The 19,827-nt window shown below is 32.4% G+C and overlaps 1 long non-coding RNA gene across 2 annotated transcripts in view; it reads right to left on the bottom strand.

The window, feature by feature from the left end:
- Window positions 1-19,827, bottom strand: part of LOC103093234 (uncharacterized) — a 436,070-nt gene that overhangs the window by 45,293 nt on the left and 370,950 nt on the right. The gene's annotated exons all lie outside the window — the stretch shown is intronic.

Raw genomic sequence — 19,827 nt, forward strand, 5'->3', positions numbered from 1 at the left:
TACACAGAGACTGATAAACTGTGGTACAATCGAAGGTAATGGACTTCCCCATTAGTGTCAATGCAATGTCCCTGAACAACCTGACAACCTGCAGGGATCTATGAGAAAAAACACTATCCACAAGCAGAGGACAAACGGTGGGAAGAAAAACACAAACAGTAGGGAGTGAGGGAAATAATGTGATTATTGTAACCAAGGCATAATGTTCTAAACTGACAAAATTAAAAATTTTTTAAATTAAATTAAATTAAATTGAAAAATAAAAAAAAACATTAAATATAATTTTCTTACTTTATTTTTCGTGCCTCTTTGTAGCATGGCTAATCTGGAAATATATCTGCATGATTTTACATATATAATTGATATCATATTGCTTGACTTCTCATTGATTGGAGTAGAGCCTGGAGGGAAGGAGAGAATTTGGAACATAGAAAAAAAATTTAAGAATTTTAAAAATAAATAAATAATAGATTTTTTAAATGAGTGTGATATTAATGGAAGCTATTTATAGGCTTGTAGTAGAGATTAGGAGATGATTTCTTCATCAATGAATTAAATATGATTTTACATTACTAAACTCGAAACCATAGTATGCCTTTCAAATGTCTATTATGACGGCAGGAAAGAAATAATTCCTAGCACTATGCTGCCATCTTTACAGTAAAGTAGCTGTCATTTCTTTCCTTTAACAGTTCAGTAATTTTTTTTTTACTTTGTGGATGGAATCAGCATTGAAGTTTTCTGCTGTTCACAGGAATCCACCAAAACATGGAAAATATTATCTTGATGTCGAGTTGTTTTTTTTTTCCTGTATCTTGCTATACCAAAGCAAGGCAAATCATTCTAGTGCTGACAAGAAAGTACCCTATAGTGAAAAACACCCTATATCTGGCATCAGAAGATTTGGGTTTAATTCAAGCTCTTTGCTTCTATCATCTCACATTTATGGAGTTCATTTTTTTTATTTATAAAATAACAGTATAATTAGATAACTTCTAAGTTCCCTTCTAGCTCTAAATCTATATTTTTATGTCATAGGAATAGGAGTGCATTAGACTAAGAAGTGAGTTATTGTTTCCATGGGCAAAAATAATACTACGTCGTTGGGTAGTTTGAATGAAAAAGACTAACTAGTTAGAATATTCTTTATAAGCATTTGAAAATACTTTTAGCAATTAATTATATTCCAACAGGCATATACACTTTAAATGCTTCAATGCAATTGTGAGAGTTAAGGTCCAGTGTTCAGAGAACAAAGAGAGCTAGAGAAATGCGTAGCTTTATGTGTGGTGAGGGGGAATTTTATCTTGAGGGGAGTGATACAGTGTTGAGACATGTTATGTATCTTGAAATAATTGAGTCTGTGTTGTGAAAAATTCTTTGTGGATCCAGAGATCAGGAATACAAATAAGTGGAATAAATCAAAGAGAGGAAGATTTTGATACAACCTTTTTCAAAAAATTCTTAACAATAGAGCTGTCTGAAAATGAAATGAGGAACACTGCAAGGCAGTGAGTCACCCTTGATTGGAGGTAATCAAGCAAAAGTTAGATGGCTTCTTTCAGGGAGGATGTAGAGGGAAGCATATTTTAGGTTTGGACAGGAATAGATGACCCCTATGGTCCATACCAACTGGGAAGTTTATTATATAAGTTGGTGTATGGCAAATAGATTATTTTTTATTAAAAGTGTTTATTTCCAGGTATCTCAGACCCTCTCTGCCCTCCTTACAGTATAGAAGGCATCATCCAGCAAATATATACATAGACTGAGAGAGTATATCATTCATGTTTCTACTTGTCTATTCATTCTCTGTAGGTGAATATTCACAAGTTATTCTTCAAATATTAAATCTGTAACAGTATATTATGTTTTCTTGCTTCTATTAATTTCATTCTTCATTCCTATGTAGTTCATTTAATGTTTTTTAAATTATCTGTTCATCATTTCTTATGGTGTATTAGTATTCCATCATATTCATATACCACAATTGGTTTAGCTATTCTTCAGTTGGCAATCATCACCTCAATTTCCAGTCCTTTGGCACCACAAAGAGAAGTGCTATAAATATTTTGGAACATATAGATTTTTTCCCCTTTTTTCCTAATCTCTTTGCTGGGTCTAAAGTTAATTCCAGATTGCTCTCCAAAACTGTTGGATTATTTCAGAGTTCCACTGATAGGGTATTAGGGTACTCACTTTTCAACATCCCCTCCAGCATTTGCCATTTTCCCCTTTTGTCATTTCATCCAATCTGATGGGAGTGAGATGATACCTGAAAATTCTTTTAGTTTGCATGCCCATAATTAATAGTCCTTAAGAGCATTTTTTTCACTTGCCTGTTTTGAGCCTTGATTTCTTAATCTGAAAACCATTTGTTCATATATTTTGGCCATTTATCAAATAGGTAATGGCTTTTATCCCCATAAATTTGCCAAAGTTTTCTATATATTTTATATATGAGACCTCTTTGCTAAAGACAGTCTAGAAAAATGCTTTCCCACTTTCTGCTTTCCTTCTAATGTTGGCAACCATTGTTTTATTTATAGAAAAACTGTTCAGTTAATCCATTTTTCATCTCACAATGCTCTCCATTTCTTTTTTACTCATAAATTCCTCTCCTAAACAAAAAACTTATAGGTAATATATTCCCTGTTCTTATAATTTGTTTATGATAACAACTTTTAAGTCTAAATCATGCATCATTTTTATCTTCTTTTCAACAAATGGTATAAGATATTGTTCTCTGTCCAGTTTCTGCCAAACTACTTTCCAGTGTTCCAGTAATTTTTACCAGTGATATCTTACCTTAAGACCTTGGATCTATACTTTTGTAACATATGAAGTTACCATGTACTTTTACTAATGTTTATAGTATGTTATGTCTATTCTGTTTCCCTGATTTATTTACCATTCTATTTCTTAGCCAGTACCAGATAATTTTAATAATTATGACATTATAGTTTAAAAAGCTAGCACTATTAGATCTCCTTTCTTCATATTTCTTACATTTTTCACAAATTCTTTTCAAATTCTAAATCTTTTGTTCTTCCAAATGAATTGTGTTATTAGTTTTTCTAGCAAAATAAAATAAATTTTAATAATTTTATTGGAATGACATTGAAGAAGTAAATTAGTTTAGGTAGGATTGTCATTTTAATTATATTGGCTCTACCCATTTCTGAACAAGGACTATTTCTCCAGTTATTTACATTTGACTTTATGTAAAAAAAGTTATTTATAATTAAATTCACATAGATTTTGGGTTGTTTAGGCAGGTAAACTCCCAGATAGTTCATCCTATCAGTAGCTATTTTAAATATGACAAAACAAAATTACACTATTTGGGAATTAAAATCATCTTTAATGGATCAAAGAATTTCCAAGCATTCTTACTAAAGTGGAAAAAAATGGTAGATATAACATCTACCAAACTAGAAAACAAACTGAAAATGCAAGCACTAAGAGAAAGGTACATATATCTGTTTAATTGAAATAGATATATATATATGTGAGATGAATTATTTGCATGTTATTAGGGGGATAAGAAACAAATATTTCCTGAGAATGTGAATGCCTTTAAGAAAAACAGAAATTTTAAAAGGGTTGATGGACTTTGAGTGGTTTGGGAATTTAAAAAATTATATAAGGAAAGAAAAGGAATGTGCATTTGCATAACACCTTCTATATCCCAGACATTGTGCTAAACAATTTATAAATATTAGCACATTTGATGCTTACAACAATTCTGTGAGGTAGGTATTATCACCATTTTATAATTTAGGAAACTGAGGCAAGCAGAGTTTAAATGATTTGCCCAGGATCACACAACTACAAATATCTCTGAGGCTGCCTTTGAACACTGGCTTTTTTGAGTACAGTCCTAGGATTCTACTCACTATGCCATCTATTTGTAAAAAACCAAATTCCTGAGACAGGAGATTATTTGGAGAACAAAGGAGGAAAAAGGGGAAGTAAACCTCTATGCAATGGTTCATTCTTGCATAACAGAAATACATAAGATAAAGAGTATGTAGTTGAAGGGTTGAAGAAATATGCATCCCATGAACTTTTTGCTTTCAGAGAATCAAAAGAACATTAAACATAATTACACTTTGTAATTACATATTTCACACTTACATGATTACATTTTAAAATATATTTTAGTATAGAAATGTCTTAAATGTATTAAACTCAATAGGTAAATATGAGGGATGAAATAGAAGATTTAGGAGAGAGGAAAATTATAAGTAAGAAATTCACTAAAAGCAAAACAAACTAGAATTTCGGGGAGAAAATGAAGGAATGAAGGAAAGAATGAAGGAAGGAAAGAAGGAAGGAATGAAGGGAGGAAGGGAGGAAGGAAGGAATGAAGGGAGGAAGGAAGGGAAGGAGGGATGAAGGAAGGGAAGGAGGGAGGGAGGGAGAGAGAGGAAGAGGGAGGGAGAAAGAATAGGATCAGGGCGGGGTAAGGAGAATATGATTTCTACAACAAAAAAGAAACAGACAATTTCACTGAAGTGTCATGTAAGCTCCTTGTCATCTACCAACTTCTTTTTAGTTATAAAGATAAAGGTTGGAGCAAAGAAAGAGACAAGAATGAGAGGATAAAATGAAGAGAAATAAGCAATTAACAATAATGACTGAGAATATGAATGGGATAAAATCACCCATAAAATAAAGGAAGATAAAAGAATGGATTAAAAATCAAAATCAAATCAGGCAAGATGTTATTTATGAGAAACCCATTTGAATGCAAAGATTGATGTAGTTAAAATGAGAAATTGAAGCAAATATATATTATACTCCATCTGAAATAAAAAAGGAAAGTCAGCGATTCTTATTTCCAGTAAGACTACAGTAAATATAGAAAAGATAAATGGGGAAATTATATTATACTTGAAAGCATCATAGGTAATGAATTGCTATTAATACTTAATACACATATCCACCTAATAGCTTAGCATCTAAATACTTAATTTAATTTAAAGGGAAATTCATAGTAAAAGAATAGTGTATAATATAATATTATATAGTAGTAGGATATAATATAATAATAGGAGACTTTCATATGCCCCTTTTAAAAATATAAAAATCAAACCAAAAGATAAATAAGAAAGGAAAAAAAAGGACCTGACTAGAACATTATAAAAATTAGAGATGCTTTAATAAGTTTCAATAAAAGATATGTCAGTCAGTGGCAAAAATTAAGTACAACATCATAGAGAATCAAATAAACCTTCTAATATAGTATTTATTAACCCTCCAAAAAATAGTTTCTGGTGATATGGGTGGGGACGAATGACTCACTATTTGACAAAACCTTCTAGGAAAATTCTATATCATTCTGGAAGAAATTAGTTTTAGACCAGTGGTACCAAAGTCAAAGATAACATTTTTTAGTTTAATAAAACTTAAGAGCACAAAATACTAGAAAGTCTGTATTTGACAAAATCAGGTGGCAAAACAGGAAGTCATTTTGGCAAAATTAGGGGTAGGTCAACATCTTGGGTTTAGTTCTGATATCATATTGTGAGTTCTTAGAGGGCAGACAGTCTCCTTCCTGTGAGGGCAGTCACATCTTAGCACAATGACTCAAATATAGTAGGTAATTAATGTTTATTTTCCTGACATCATATCACCATAAACTTCAAATATTGATATGCTTCCCAAATGATCATACCAATTCTAAAAAAATAAAAAGGAAGAGAAATACATTTTACTACAATGTGAAAGGTGAGAAAGTTTAGTCATTCAAGGAAGAAAGAAAATAAAAGAGAAAGCAAACAATTTTAATTATAAAAATTAAAGTTTTTACACTAATAAAATCATTGCAGTCAGAATAAGAAAAAAGTAGAAAAATATTTGTCTTAAATATTGCATATGTATATACATACATATATATATATCTGATATCCAAAACACGGTAGCCAGGAAACTAACACAAATAGATGGCCAAGAATAATTCTCTGGTAAATACATATTCAAATTATATTAATAGTATAAGAAAAGAAATGAACAAGCAAATTAAAAATTACTCCAAATCAAGTGAAATGACAATAAAAACATCTTTGAAGTCTCACTTCACATCTCTCAGATTGGCAAAAATAATTAAAAATTGAAACAGTCAATATTTGAATGTTGTGGGAAATTAAGCATAGATTAGCAAAAGTTGCTAGAGTTAAAAACAAAGTTGCTAGAGTGTAAATTAATTCACATAGTCTAGAAATAAATGTTAGAAAATTAATTAACTGTACAGATAATTCAGAGAAATCAGTGACAGAAGTAAAGATTTTTTTAAATTATTAACCCATCTATAAAATGTCTCCACATTTATTTGGAGAATTATGGCTGAATAAATTGTGTTTCATGAATGCAATGGAATGTTATTGTTTAGTAAGAAACTGTATGTATGAGGAATCCAGAGAAACATTAGAAAACTGGTAAGAGATCAAAACTGAAGAATGCTACATGAGGGAATATTATACACGACAATAAAAATACAAATGATAACACAATATGGTTATCAAATTAACTATATGTAATAATTGTCTTGGACAATTTAAAACCAAACAAAGCTTCTTCCTTTCTGAGGTGAGGTATGAATTATAATTGGGGAGTGTAGGTTATGTCATCAGATGCATTTTCTCTTTTGATTGACTTTGCTTAAACAGTTATTGCTTTTATTGCTGTTGGTGTTAGGCAGAAGACCTCCAGAGAGAGAATAATTAGCAATAAATTATTGCAGTGTGAAATCAAAAGGCTATTAAATTTCAATAACAAATAAGTAATAATTACCATATCTTAGCAACAGAGATATGTGACACGAAGTTGGATACCTAAAATTGAGATAATATAGTGTAGTAAAAGGTTCCTGAGTCTTCAAGTCAGAAGACTTGGGTTAAATTACAGGGAAAAACATTTAATAATTGTATGATCCCAATATAGCAGCTTGTCTGAAGATGTTTCATCATCTGTAAAATGGTATACGAACAAACATAATAATAAACAATATTGTATAATGTATGTATCAAAATAAAATTGTTACATTATAGGAATGAATTCATAAGCATGAAAGTAGATTTGTTTCTGGAAATAGTTGTTCAAAACAAGCTCATCACTATTTGATTAAGAAAACAAAATTCAGTGAGTATACTAAATAGATCTAATCTGGAGCCAAGCACACACGTGTGCACACAAATTGTGTGCATGTTATATAAAGAGTCATTAGAAAAGCAAGGATAGAAGATTATGTATTTCAAAATATATCAAAAGCTCCTAATTTGTAAAGTTCCTTTACAGATCATCTAATCATACCCCTGTCTGACACATAAATCACCTTTGCAATATGTCCTTAAATATAACCAGTGAGAAAGGACTCAGAAAATAGGAGGTGAATCATTGGAAAATAACATATGAGGAGATATTGCCAAAAATGTATCTTACAGCAGAAACGAGACTACTAAAGAGTGCAAAAATCATTAAGATTCAGTGCTAAGATTATTTTTTAAATAAATCTGAGGAATTCTACTTTTGTCCAGTTCTAGACGAGTAAGAAAGAAAATATATAGCTTACATTTATAGGGAGAAGGCCTGGACATGTGATGTCCACAGTAAAGGAGACTCCCTTGCAGGTAAATCCCTTCTACCTTTCAGGTCTGCATATTCTCTCTAACTTAGTCTTAGATAATTGTCCAGAAAATTGTGAAGTTATTTGACTTTCCCAAAGTCACACACTCAGCATGTGTTAGTCAGGACTTGAACTTGGAATTTCTAACCATTGTGTGGTACTGCCTTTCTACCTCAGATTCACAAGAGGGAAATCCAAAGAACTATTTATAGTTTGGTTGATTCACCTGCAGTAATCAGGATACAACTAACCTTTTTTATACAAGTGTTTTCATATGGTGAAAAAATATTTCATTTTGATCAGATTAGTAGCATATTCCTAATATTTTCCAGAAAGTTCCTCATTTCAATGTAGAAAATGATTCCCATTTGTTTTTAAAATGAAATAAAATATAGAATAATGGTCAACCATTTTATGCAATGGAAGGCTTAATGTGATCTAAAAGAATTAAATATTTGTGTGCTTTGGTGAACACATAGCATTTTTTGTTTGTTTGGGATATAAATACATATTGTATCGCTGGTGGCATTAAATACATCCTGACTGTATGTTTGGCAAAAGTAGGTGGGGAAACAAATGCAACCACTGAAGTCACTCAGGTTAAAAAAAAAAAGTTTGGGAAAAGACCCTACTAAAGAAATGATAAGGGAAAGGGTGCTTTGTCATAATGTATCTATAAGGTTTTAGCATTTAGAATGAAAGCTTTGGAGTGGAATGGAGAAAGGTAACTCATATGAAGTCTAAGGTTTAAGATATTTGAGACCAATGACAAAAAGTAAAGAAAAGCAAAAACTAAACTGATGCGTGTACCTTTTATCTGTGTACAGCTGATTTTGCTGAGTGGACTAAGCCTGAAAACCAGTGATGATGCTTTCCTTCCTGCAAATATCAAACATGCTCCAGATTAAATATTTTCCTGTGAGCTTTTAATGAAAGTCTGATTTTAATTATATTCACTTACTATGCAAATTAGGTTTAAATCAGCTAGTTCATTAATATCATATCAGGGGTTGCAAAATAAATATGCCACCTAAATTTCATTAAACATGCTTACAGTTCTGAGCTATTACAGAATGTGAATTTTTAATTATGTTACAAATTAACAGATTGTCTTATTACTTAATATAGTGTTTCTTGTTAGCTGATGTAAATAGTTGCAAATATGGTGCAGATGCAGGATTCCTTTCTCTTTGTTAATGCTAACAAGAAAAATCTCTTTATAAAAGTTCGTTTTCATTTACAAATGTATATTAGTCGTGACTATTCTCCTCTTTACATATGAATCATTAATCATAAGAATGAATACGCATCACTTTCTATTTTCTGGTGTGATGCGCTTTGTGATGAATACTTATTTTCATAAATCTTTTGAAACAGTTTTAATAGAATTCAAAGACTTTTAACCTTAGAGAACAAAATGTAGGTGCTTTCTTCCTTCTAGACTTTCGCATTGAAAGCCCAGCATCATCAATTTCTGCACTGGAGGATTTAAAATAAAAGCTTATGAATACTAACCATCATATCATTTATAATGCAAAATAAATTGTTCTCCTTCCCCCCCCCTTAGGAGAGGGGGAAATTCCCCACTGTCTCTCATTCCCTCTGCTGACTACTGAACTAACAATTTCTTCAAATATCTTCATACAGCCTCCTGAATAATCAACTCTTTATGCCTTGACAAAACAAAGGTAATTATAAAGAGGGTGTTAAATAGTTTCCAGCAACAAAAATAACAGACTTCAATTTTTTAGTTGGAGGCTTAAAAATAACACTTCTAAAAGTGTTATGTGGAAAAGTTTTATGTTCTAAAAGTGTTATGTAAAATGTATGTAATGTGGAAATGTTAGCAATGACCTGATTAATTTCAGAGAGGGATCACTTTTGTATTCCTAGCAGAAGATTCATCCCTGGGAATGATGGTACATAACTGTGTAGTCCCTTCTTTGGATAAGACTGAGACTGAAAGATCACCTAAATTACAGAACTCTGAGCTCAAGTTAAGGCTAAATATGATCAGGTATCTAATTAGATCAGACATCAATATGGTAAAACTAGGAGCAAAATCACCAGGCTGCCTGTGGAGGGCTAAACTGACCCAGGTCAGAAGAACAATGAATCAAAGCTTCCAATCAACACAAAGCTGCAGGTGCTGTACTACCAGCCTGGACAAGATTGGGAGGCCCAATACCAAAAAAAGAAATCATCATATCAAGTCCTTCAAACTGATTTAAGGGAGGGGAAGAGAATAAACATTCTGTATGGCAAGTACAGTGCCAAATGCTTTACAAATGTCATTTTATTCAAGTGGAAGGGAGAAGGGATATAATTCTTTAATTATCTTCCTAATAGCTAGCTTGTCTATTCAGGGTTTTAGTACTGGAGATCCTGGTCATTTAAAACACATTGAGAGAATCTTTCAGTCAAGATGTAAAGACTGACATGAAAGTTAATTAAATATGGAGTAAAAATATCACTATTTTAAAATAATTTATATCTATATTTTTACAAATATGTACTAAAAGTTTTATAATATTGTTCTATCAATTACATTGTACTCTTCCCACTTCTTTTATGAGACTGAATTTCTCAACTAACATCAGGAATATTGAAAGCAATAAAGAACAGAGATTTTGACATGCTAATTATTTCCCATAATATGTCCCCAGTAAATTTATAGTCACCAAAAAGTAAGAAGTATTAAAATGTCAAATCCTAAAGATTTTCATAATTGGGATCTTTAAGACCAGAATAATGATGACAGTCACCCACTGGAAAAGAATCACTATAATTCTTTAATACATAGAGAAATAATATAAATAAAGTATTAAAGTATTATAATTAATACTGAGGTAAGCCTTAGCTAAGTCTCAAATTAGGCCAAACTTTTAAGTCTTCCAGAAGTTACCAAAAACTCTTTTAACTACTTACCTAAATTCCATGGCATTTTCTAAAAAAAAAAAAATTCCTCTCTTATTTGTTAATTGACAGAAATGAGGGTACTTTGAAGTTTGCACTTTAAAAAATGTTAAATTTTTTAAAATAATTTATTAAAGTTGTTTTTGAATATAGTAGATAGAATAAATGTTCAGTCATTTCAATCCAGTCTGATGCTTTTTGACCCCATTTGGGGTTTACTTTGCAAGAAACCAGAGTAGTTTACCATTTCCTTTCTGGCTCATTCTACAAATAATGAAACTAAGGAAAATAGGGTAAAGAGACTTGTTCAGTGTTACACCCTAAGTGTCTGAGGGAAGATTTGAACTGAGGATGTCCTAAATCCTGGTCCAGTGATCTATACACTGTACCAGCTAGCTGCCCTGGTGAATAGAGTGCTAGACCTTGAATCAGGAAAACTTAGTTTTGAACTCCACATCTGTGGATGCTAGTTATATTTGAACTCCACATCTGTGGATGCTAGTTATATAGACATAGGCAAGCAATTTAAAAATGCCCAGATGTACTACTAATAATAAGTACAAACTGAAGGTCTGTAGCTGGTTACTTCAAAATTTAACCATTGTTAAAATTTTGGTTTTGTTCATATAAAAATGCTCTTTTGTCTCAGATGAGTCAATTTTTTTTCAAATAATACTTCATTATTCTTAATAAGATTTTATTTATCAAATGATTTCTCTTGAAAATGAATAAAACCACAGGCATCTATTATTTTTCTTATTTGACATATTAAGAAAAGTATCTTTCAGATTGCTCACTAGCCTTTTAAAGGACAGTGTAATATGTAATATAATTCATAAGTTCAGCAGAAAAGTTGCAAACAAAATATACTTTTAGCCCAAATCAAAACTGCATTTGATATATGAAATAAAGCATTAGTTCTCAGCATTTTGTGTCTGTGACTTATTATTTGCTTAGTTTCTCATACTTCCTTCTCTTTCTAAAAGTTTTTTATGGAATATATTATTTTCAAATAAAATTGAGTTTAAATGAGTTTTCTTTATAGAAATTTTTGAAGAATGTTCCAACTGTCAGTAGGTAATTGAATACAATAGCCAGAATGGGAAAACAAGAGGTTGAAATCATTAGCAGCAATGGCAAACATTCATTCTAATAAAGGCCCTATTGCAATTGGGACAAAAGAAATAAAAATGGTAACTGAATATTTGTTTCAGAATAATGAAGAAAAGAACACTAATTGGCATTTATACACTGCTTTAAAGATTGAAAAGCTTTATCTCATTTAAGTCTCTCAAACCGTATAAGGAAATTATTACAATTATTGTCTTATATTTTATATTTATTTTATTATATTATTATATTCATTTATATTATATTTTATACATACCATAATATTTAAATAAATTAAAATATTTATTATATTTATATCTGAGGGTCAGAGAGTTTAAGGGAGTTGTCAATGATTCTAGGCACATAGAGAATTCAAACTCAAGTCTTTTGGTTTGAAGGTCAGAATTCTGTTCTCTATATTCTAAAGCAGCCTTAGAAACCTAGTTCTATGATAGTTGAATGATATATAATCCATAGTGCAAACTAAAAGTTACCCTCATTTTCCAACATCAACAAGTAGTGACTGAGAGCTAGTACTATGCATCCAATCCTTGCACAGGGCATTAGGAGTTATTAGAAAAGAAAAAAAGTTGACCCCACCTACAGTCGACATCTCACCCTCCAGGGCTCCCAACTTCTTCCTAACCTTGGTCCAAAATGTTTATGATGTTGTTGCTTTAAGAAGCCATGTGGTTCCGGTCAAGATGGAGGCTTAGAGAGAGCTAAAGTTCAGATCTCTGGAAACCCCTTCCTTACCGATCTCAAACTGTATTCTCCTAGGACACCGAAATTCAAAACAAACAACAGGATAGATCCAGGGAACCCTCCTCCTGGACCTGGAGCAAAAGGTCAAAAATCTTAAATAGGATACTAGCAAAAAGACTCCAGCAAGTGATCAGAAGGGTCATCCATCATGATCAAGTAGGATTTATACCAGGGATGCAGGGCTGGTTCAACATTAGGAAAACCATCCACATAATTGACCACATCAACAAGCAAACTAGCAAGAACCACATGATTATCTCAATAGACACAGAAAAAGCATTTGATAAAATACAACACCCATTCCTATTAAAAACACTAGAAAGCATAGGAATAGAAGGGTCATTCCTAAAAATAATAAACAGTATATATCTAAAACCATCAGCTAATATCATCTGCAATAGGGATAAACTAGATGCATTCCCAATAAGATCAGGAGTGAAACAAGGATGCCCATTATCACCTCTACTATCTGACATTGTACTAGAAACACTAGCAGTAGCAATTAGAGAAGAAAAAGAAATTGAAGGCATCAAAATAGTCAAGGAGGAGATCAAGTTATCGCTCTTTGCAGATGACATGATGGTCTACTTAAAGAATCAGAGATTCAACCAAAAAGCTAATTGAAATAATCAACAACTTTAGCAAAGTTGCAGGATACAAAATAAACCCACATAAATCATCAGCTTTTCTATATATCTCCAACACAGCTCAGCAGCAAAAACTAGAAAGAGAAATCCCATTCAAAATCACTTTAGACAAAATAAAATACCTACGAATCTACCTCCCGAGACAAACACAGGAACTATATGAACACAACTACAAAACACTCTCCACACAACTAAAACTAGACTTGAACAATTGGAAGAACTAATGGAAAAAAAAACACAAATGATGGGGGCCTTGCAGTCCCAGACCTCAAACTATATTACAAAGCAGCAGTCATCAAAACAATTTGGTACTGGCTAAGAGACAGAAAGGAGGATCAGTGGAATAGACTCGGGGAAAGCGACCTCAGCAAGACAGTATACAATAAACCCAAAGATCCCAGCTTTGGGGACAAAAATCCACTATTCGATAAAAACTGCTGGGAAAATCAGAAGACAGTATGGGAGAGATTAGGAATAGATCAACACCTCACACCCTACACCAAGATAAATTCAAAATGGGTGAATGACTTAAACATAAAGAAGGAAACCATAAGTAAATTGGGTAAACACAGAATAGTATACATGTCAGACCTTTGGGAGGGGAAAGACTTTAAAACCAAGCAAGACATAGAAAGAATCACAAAATGTACAAACAAAACCAATGTAACTAAAATCAGAAGGGAAACAACAAATTGGGGGAAAATCTTCATAGAAACCTCTGACAGAGGTTTAATTACTCAAATTTATAAAGAGCTAAATCAATTGTACAAAAAATCAAGCCATTCTCCAATTGATAAATGGGCAAGGGACATGGATAGGCAGTTTTCAGTTAAAGAAATCAAAACTATTAATAAGCACATGAAAAAGTGCTCTAAATCTCTTATAATCAGAGAAATGCAAATCAAAACAACTCTGAAGTATCACCTCACACCTAGCAGATTGGCTAACATGACAGCAAAGGAAAGTAATGAATGCTGGAGGGGATGTGGCAAAGTAGGGACATTAATTCATTGCTGGTGGAGTTGTGAACTGGTCCAACCATTCTGGAGGGCAATTTGGAACTATGCCCAAAGGGCGATAAAAGAAAGTCTACCCTTTGATCCAGCCATAGCACTGCTGGGTCTGTACCCCAAAGATATAATGGGCAAAAAGACTTGTACAAGAATATTCATAGCTGCACTCTTTGTGGTGTCCAAAAATTGGGAAATGAGGGGATGCCCATCAATTGGGGAATGGCTGAACAAATTGTGGTATATGTTGGTGATGGAATACTATTGTGCTAAAAGGAATAATAAACTGGAGGAATTCCATGGAGACTGGAACAACATCCAGGAAGTGATGCAGAGTGAGAGGAGCAGAACCAGGAAAACATTGTATCCAGAGACTGACGCACTGTGGTACAATCGAAGGTAATGAACTTCTCCATTAGTGGCAATGCAATGACCCTGAACAATCTGCAGGGATCTATGAGAAAGAACACTATCCACATTCAGAGGAAAAACTGTGGGAGTAGAAACACCGAGGAAAAGCAACTGCCTGACTACAGTGGCTGAGGGGACATGACAGAGGAGAGACTCTAAACGAACACTCTAATGCAAATACTAACATCATGGCAATGGGTTCGAATCAAGAACACATGTGATACCCAGTGGAATCACGCATTGGCTGGGGGGGTGAGGAGGGAGGAAAAGAAAATGATCTTTAATGAATAATGCTTGGAAATGATCAAATAAAATATTATTTTAAAAAAATACAAAACAAAAACAAAAACAAAGAATAAAAGACTGGATGAAAAGAAAAAAAAAGAAGAAGCCATGCCCCAATCCCTTTCTATTTCTCAGCTTCTTTTTCCTGTATTAGAGACTGACAATGCTAGCAAAAAGGCAGTAGAGCTGTACCACTGGCCAGGAGAGAGCCCAGGGTCATTTAGCACATCCCAATTTTGCCCTGACCCTAATAAGAGGCACTGACAGAAAAAAAAAATTGTATTTGCCTCCTGGTTGGTGTCATTTCATTGCCCTGTGTGCACAATTAGAACTGAAGGCATAGCAAAGGAGCATAAATAGACAGGCAACTAGTGTTAAGCAAATCTCATTGGTGGAGTCAATTTTAACTGGAAGTGAAAAGGAGATAGTAGTCACTGAGTCATTTGTGTTGGCAAATACTGTTTCATTACTCTTCTGATCATTGTTTAGCTTTTTGGGAAAAAAAATTTTTTTTTCTGTACAAAAAAAGTCTACCATTAGGAATAAATTATTCTGCACAACTATGATGCTACAGGGGGGAAATGGGGGCAGTTAGGTGGTCAAGTGGATAGAGGGTCAGGCCTCAAATCAGGAAGACTTGAATAGAAATCCAGCCTGAGACACTGAGCATGTCATTTAACCCTGTTTTTCACTTATCTCCTTATCTGGAGAAGGAAATGGCAAACCACTCCAGGATCTTTGCCAAGAAAACCCAAAATGGGGTCGTTAAGAATGGAACATAATAAGGGTAGGGGTGGGGGCATGGATTCTTAACTAAGGAGAGAACATTTTAACAGTTCTGCTGAGAAAGCCATACCTGGGTAGAATCTTTGAAATGTAAAAATAAGATCCTAGTGAAAACTAGCCTGAGGAAATAGAGAGAGTAATCCCACTTAAAATAACTATATAATATATAAAATGTATAAAATATTAATCTACCAAGAAATCAAAATATATGATGGTTTTAACTAAAAAATAAAAAAGAATAAAGCCAAATCTAAGTATTTAGAGAATATTAATTGTTCAAAGCAAGGATAAACCAATATGAAAATTGCTTAATAAAATTAGAAAAACTGATTCTAATTGATAAAACATCAAGAGTAACAATGATATTTAAGTTCTAATTTGTTAATCAGCAAGTTTTTAAGCAATATTATATTCCAATGGGACACTCCCCCCATTAAGATCTCTGATAATCATATTTCTTTTGTCTCTTATTTTATCTTGGATTAACATAATTTTATTACAAAATGCAAAAAAGAAAACTCCTGCTCCCTAAAAATCAATTTTAAAAATAAAAAGGACAAATTGATTACTTTGCTATAATTTGAGTCTTATTGATATTTTTTTCAAATTCATATAATTCATCAGGATTTCATTGCATAAAACTAGTTTATCATGATATATGTTTTAAATCTGAATAACTTAAGTAAATTATGTTCTTAGTTTCCAATAATTAATTGACAGGTCTTTAATTTTTTTATACCCTTACCTTTTGCCTTAGAGTCAATATTTGTATTAGTTCCCAGAAAGAAGAGTAGTAAGGGTTAAGCAATGGGAGTTAAGTGACTTGCCCAGGGTCACACAGCTAGGAAGTGTTTGAGGCTAGATTTGAACCCAGGACCTTCTGTCTCTAGGCCTGGCTCTCAATCCACTGAGCCACCCAACTGCCCCATGGAAGTTTTCTTAACAAAATATAAAATGAACTTTTACAATTGCCATGTACAAAAGTTTCCGACAAATATGACTAGCATCTGAACTTCAAGTCTAATGCATTTGACTTATCTTTTCTGTTCCACATTATTCATTCATCCCTAAATGAGTTTATAGGACTAGTTGTCACAGGAAGTTAGAGGTTGTAAAAGTTAAATTTAGTCTCTTGTAATAAAAGTATTATATTTTTATGAGATTTATTAAGATTATTAGAAATCAAGGACATAAGAAAATACAAAATAAGAAAAGCACATGCCTAGGGCTGATTAGCCCATTCACAATTCACTTATGTATTGTTGCAATCTCTGAGTAGAGGAAGAGAAGAAGTAGGCATTACAGCCAGTTTAAATACAAATTGTGATCTCACCCAGGTGGGGATATCAGGTGAGATTATAGGGAATTCTGGGAAGTACCAAGGACTTCTGGGGATTGAAGTCTGGGGTAAATCTCCATTTTTACATTGATCAATAATAAGTTTACAACATAGGAATTAATTCAATGTGCTATGTGTTTCAGTTTTATCCTATCATGTCTAAAGCCATAAAAAATTTCATATTTAATCACAGTATATGATTTATGTGAGGTTTCTAAAATTTACTTAGATTGCTTATTTTGCATTTATATAGTAGATTATCCCTACAAAATTAAATTTTCTAAATTTGATAGGAAATAATATTAGAATATGCTATTAATGTTTGCATATAAATTATTTTATCAATTTAAACCATTTTCCAACTTAAATATCTATTTTGTGGCTCTAGTATTATGTTAGATTATATTATGTTAGAAAAGGTCCTTTTCAGAAAATCTGCCCATTTCTGTAGGCTGCTTTAAACTATACTGGTAAAAGGACCTGCTATATACACTACCAGCTACATCTGCTCAAATGAGTTAGGCTGTGGTTTTTATCATGAAGTAAGATTTTAGTATAACAATGTCTTTGATCCAATTTAATGTCTTCCTTTCAGCCTGCAACTTTTGTTCCTAGAGGAAAGTGATGACATTTAAGACTACCAAAACTTTTGAAATGCTAAATACTCTTTGAGAGGCTCTGGCAGCATTCTGAAGTCTCTGTGGGATAATCACTTTTTATGATTGTTTTAGGTGGGAACATGTAACTAAAAGAGATTCTAGATACCATGTAGCCTGACATTAGGCTTACCAATCATAAGCTGATTGATCTAGAACCAAAAAGAGTCTTATAGGTCATCTGTTCAACCTCTTTATTCTGTAGATGAGGAAACCGAGACCTTGAAAAGTTAAGTATTTTGTCCTTTTTAAGACAGGAAGTTAATGGCAGTCAGATTTAAATTTGGGTCCAGTTACTCAATTTTCAACACAAAACCACATAAGCAACAAAAAAACATAATATAATATGCAATTCTCTTCTGGAAAAAATCTCTTTATTGATGATACTTGTGGATTATAATGAAATTTTATTTGTAAATAATAAAAAATAGGTATCCAAATGGATACAGTTCCCTTCACGTGATCATATTGCAAATTTGCATACTCATTCCAGTGATTTAACATTGTTTAAGACTTTTTAGAAAATCAATTTCAAAATCTATGGTTCAGTATTTTAAATAGCCTCAGGGGTAATGAACCATCTTCTTCAGGTAAATGAAAGGGAAATCTCAACATCTCAAGAGTGGGAACAGAAAGAACCAAGTTCTTTTATGTAGAAAAGTACACTATGTTTGGCTACATAATCTCTAATAGAGTCTCAACTCTGCTTCATCACTCTGCCCTAGAGCAATTATAGTCAGTTCAGGTGAGAATCAGTTTTTTTTTTCCTTTGTCCTTCATGCAATATAGACCCAAGGAGTATAAAAGAAATTTTGCTTTCCCAGGTTCACAAATACAAAAGGCAATGCACACAGTATAACAGAGACAGTCTAAAAAACCTACTAGGGAAACACAAAATTCAAATGAATTGGCAAAATTTGGGAATTAGCTTTACTTTATGATGTAATTTTAATATATTTTTAATTGGAAGAAAGTACGGAGAAGAGACAGCTAAGAATAGAGTCAATCTCTACTAATCCCCCCAAAGAAAGAAAAGAACAAAAGGAATCACAAATAGGAAAGTTTGGAAATTTATCTATTGAATTTCAAACCATGCATAATAAAGACTTTCATTTTCAAGTACATTCTTCTGCTTCTGCTATATTCTACCACCACTACCCTGTTTTCCCAACTCTCATAAATCTGTTCCTCAGAACATGCTCATATGACATTGAGTCTGTTGGGATATAACCAAAAGTCATTATAGATTGAAAGTTCCTTGAGTGTAAGGATTGGTTCAATTTGTGTTTGTATCCCTAAGACCTGGCTCATAATAGAAAACTTCAAAATGCCTTTTGATTAATAAACTGGAATCAATTGCTTATAAATTCACTATAAAAGCATTTCCAAAAAAGAAAGCAAAAATTTAAAAAAAAAGATGTTTTCAGCAATAGGTTTCCAAGATGATTTATTTGTCCATATACATAAACACATTCTGTATTTAAGTCACTCTTGCTATATCAGTTTCTTATAACCCTACGTTTAAGACCCATAATTCTATAGTACATAATTCATAATTCAAAATATTTAAAAGTACAAAATAAAAATGACCTGTATTAACAGGCTTTCTTTCTCTTTAAATCTATGGTACTATGATTATAGATAAATTATATATTTCTTTTCTCAAGGCCATCTAAATGCAGAAGATCATCAACAAGCTCAAATAATCTTTAAACACAAACCTTGCACCTGTTACTCAATATATATTTTAGAATATGTCTCCATGGAGACTCAATATCAAGTCCTAGGTAAAAAATATTTTTTAGGTTCCATGAGTACAGCACTAAAGAAAAACTGAACATATATTTTGTTACTATGGCAATGAATTCTGGAACAAATATAATTAATTGTTTAACTATGTCCAGGCCCCCTGCTTTAAAGCTGCTATCTCTTCAAAATAATAATAGCTGATATTTTTATAAATCCTAAAGTGTATAATGCATTTTTTGTTCACCATCTCATTGGAGCCATACAACTCTGTGAGATAGGAATAACAGGTTCATCCCCTTTTTACTCATAAGGAAACAGGGCTCAAGATTTTGAGTTTTGCCCAAGTTCACACTTCCAGGAAGTATCAGAGGCAAGGTTTGAACTTGAATCATTCTGAATCCATATCTAAACACTCTATTTCTTTTATACATTGAAAAGACTCCATTTTGGAGCATACATATACTGCTTAACATCTCTGTTTTCCTTCTTAAGGACATTTCTTAAAAGCAAAAGTGAAAAGGGA

The sequence above is a fragment of the Monodelphis domestica genome, chromosome 8 (assembly GCF_027887165.1).
Source record: "Monodelphis domestica isolate mMonDom1 chromosome 8, mMonDom1.pri, whole genome shotgun sequence".
NCBI lineage: Eukaryota > Metazoa > Chordata > Mammalia > Didelphimorphia > Didelphidae > Monodelphis > Monodelphis domestica.